The 3224-nt window shown below is 48.1% G+C and overlaps 2 non-coding genes across 2 annotated transcripts; one reads left to right on the top strand and one right to left on the bottom strand.

Annotated features, from left to right (window-relative positions):
- Positions 1-1104: 1104 nt before the first annotated feature.
- On the top strand, positions 1105-1187 carry TRNAL-CAG (transfer RNA leucine (anticodon CAG)). The gene has a single exon. It is a non-coding gene; the product is annotated as a tRNA-Leu (tRNA).
- A 240-nt stretch (positions 1188-1427) lies between these two features.
- On the bottom strand, positions 1428-1510 carry TRNAL-CAG (transfer RNA leucine (anticodon CAG)). Its single transcript has one exon. It is a non-coding gene; the product is annotated as a tRNA-Leu (tRNA).
- Positions 1511-3224: the final 1714 nt, after the last annotated feature.

Genomic DNA, 3224 nt, shown 5'->3' with positions numbered 1-3224 from the left:
ATCTTCTGGGTCTGTCCCCTGGACTTCAGGATCGGCTGGGGCGACTTTCAGGTGCTCTCTTTCAGACGCTCTGTGCAAAGTGGGGATTAGCGCTTACCCATGTTACGCAGCAGCAACTCAGTGGCCCAGCCATGCCAGAACCTCGTGTCCTGTTTCCCCGTCCTGCCTGCCTTTCTTTAGGAGTTATATCTTCAGGGCCTCGGGGAGCCTGGGGATGGGGGCGCATGAGATCCTGGGAGGGTGTGGGTGCCCTTACCCCTCCTGGAAATCCCGGGGAGAAAGACGCCTTCGCGGCCCGTAGCTCTTCTGGTCCCAGGACAGAGCCTGCGCGTGGGTGAGCCTGGGGTTAGGGAAGGAGGGAGCACAAGGTGGTGCGGGGGTCGGACTCGGGGGCGGGGGAGGAGACTTGAGTCACGAAATGACAGAATGCAGGAAGGAGGCGAGGGAGGGATTAATCACGAACATCATCTGAGCGCCTACTGTGTGCCGCGCACGGTTTGGGCACTGGGGACTCGGTCAGGAATATGGAGGATCCAGCTGTGCCGCTGCAGGACGCGCGCGGTCTGACCCCGAACCTGAGTTAAACACATACAACGTGAAGTTGCAGTTTTGACAAATGTTCCGAAGGAGAACTCGATACTCGCAAGGTGCCATACACCTTGCGATATCCGAGCTTCACCTAATTCCGGCGCCAGCAGACATTTGTAAATCAGTGTGGATGTGCGGGATTGATTGTTTAGTGCAGAAAACGCACGAAGGAATGTGAGCAGAAATGCAAGGCTGCTTGAAGATATGCAAGATTCAAAGCCGATGTGCATAGTAAATGGGTGCAGAATGAATGCACGTCAGAGGCACGAATGCATGAACGGCGAAGCAGTCTTCCTCCGCCTTTCAGATTTTCTAACACGCTGCTCGCGCCCTCTACTGTCTCCTAGGCGCCTGGCTCCTCTCCTGGTCCCATCTCGACCCGCCCCTTAAACCAGCACAAACACCCAGCTTCTCCCGACGCCGGGAGAGAACAAAGCCCAGGCCCATGGTTTTCGTCACGCATGCGCACAGTGTAGATTTGCTGAAGAAGATTGCTTGCGACCTCTTCCGTAAGTAGTCAGGATGGCCGAGCGGTCTAAGGCGCTGCGTTCAGGTCGCAGTCTCCCCTGGAGGCGTGGGTTCGAATCCCACTCCTGACAAGCTTCTTTTCCGCCAATAAGCTGCAGGTTAACTAGTTGTTTTATACCTTTGGATAGCAGCAGTCTTCTAATCTTTTTATAAAATAAGTATTTTCTCCTTCACAGTTGTTTTCCTAATGAAATTTTTAACTTTGGACTCTAAAAGGGAAGTCCCGCTCTGTACGGCAGAACCTTAGCGCAACTTACGCCCTTTCCTCAGAAGGGCCTGGAGAGGGGAAAAAAACGCAAAAACGAAGTTGCTGTCAGGAGTGGGATTCGAACCCACGCCTCCAGGGGAGACTGCGACCTGAACGCAGCGCCTTAGACCGCTCGGCCATCCTGACCTGCTGGAGCAGCTTTTATGGGGTCTTATGTAGTTTCTAAAACAATGCGCCGCGGTTCGAGAATCAGTCAGCAGTTTTCTATATACAACCACATAAACCCTACCGTCTACATCTAAAATCTACTGGTGCTGCTAAGACTTAGCGTTATTTTTAAACTGGTTCAGTCTTTTTACTACTTATATGTTTTAAATGGAAACTGTAGCCTGAGTAGAAAAGGAAAATCATTCCCTTGCCATCAGTCGAAAATAACCATAAAAATAAATACAATGGAAACGAAACTACATTATTAAATTCCAGCCACTTGCCAAGGCTCGGAACCCGAAGTTTCGATATTATTTTTAACGACTAATACTATTCGTAGAAAGGATGGAAACTACTGTTGGGCCCCTGGGAGAAAGGGGAAGGGAGTTAGATGATTGTTGTTGGAAGACGGGGTGCTCTCTGATGGACTTCGCCATGGCCTCCTCAGGTTGGGAAGCCACAGGCGGGCAGTGGGATCCCGTTCCACAAGTGTTTAGCTGGAGCCTCATCCAGAGAAAGTTGGCTTTTATACCTTGTTAGTAAACCAAACTAGGGAAAAGTTGGAGGCTTAGAGAGGAGACAATTCCTTGTGACGTGCACAAGGAATTGGGAGTGTGTCTATCTGTCCTTGTTGCTCCAAGACCTGGGACTGAAGGCGAACGTGCAGTGGTGGGTAGTTACAGGGGAAGTTTTCTGTAGAAGGAAGAGATGCTGAAGAGGAAACAAGGTGCCTGCGTAGATGGTGATATCCCCATCACTAGAGGCATTCAAGACAAGGCTTGACAGTCACTTGGTGGAAAATCTGATGAGGGGATTCCGGAGTCGTTGTATTAGTTTCTTATTGCTGCTGTAACAAGTTACCCCTAACTTAGTGGCTTAAAACCACACCATTTCTTTATCTCGCAGTTCTGAAGGCAGGATTCTTTCTGGAAGCTCTAAGGGAGCTCCATTTCCTTCCCTTTTCCAGCTTCTAGAGACCACCCACATTCCTTGGCTCGTACCCCGACATCACTCCAACTTTGGCTTCTGTCTTCACATGGCCTTTTCTAATTCTGACCCTCCTGTCTTACCTCTTATAAAGATCCTTGGGATTACACTGGACCCATCCTGATATCCAGAATAATCTCCCCATTTCAAAATCCTTAATTTAGCCATATCTGCAAAATTCCTTTTAACCATATAAAGTAACATTCACCGCCCAGGAATTAGACATGGTTATCTTTGGTGAGGCAACCTGTGTGTGTTTGAGAGAGGATGAGGCAGGGCCACAGGGAGACTATTTAATTTCTTCGTTTAAATTTTTATGTTATGTACACATATTATCCAACCAAACATAAATACAATTTTACCTGATAATCAAGGTCAACATCAATAGCAATAAGTCAGATCGATAGTATGTACTCTTGACATGATGCGCTCTTGAATGGCACTTGATCTCTGCGGTCTTCCTCCCAAAAACACATTACTCTGAGTCTGATCATGAGAAAAACATTAGACAAATCCCAGCTGAGGAACATTCTACAAAATGTCTGACCCGTGTTCCTCAAAGCTATCAAGGTCATCAAACTTATGGAAAGTCTGAGAAGCTGTCACAGCCAAGCCTAAAGAGAGACATCACTAGTAAATGTTATGTGCCATCCTGGATGGGATCCTAGAACAGAAAAACTGAAATCTGAATAAAGTATGGACTTTA

The sequence above is a fragment of the Pteropus medius genome, unplaced genomic scaffold (genome assembly GCF_902729225.1).
Source record: "Pteropus medius unplaced genomic scaffold, Ma_sr-lr_union100, whole genome shotgun sequence".
Classification (NCBI taxonomy): Eukaryota; Metazoa; Chordata; class Mammalia; order Chiroptera; family Pteropodidae; genus Pteropus; species Pteropus medius.
The sequence above is the reverse complement of the archived record's forward strand: the minus strand, read 5'-3'. Positions and strand labels throughout refer to the sequence as shown.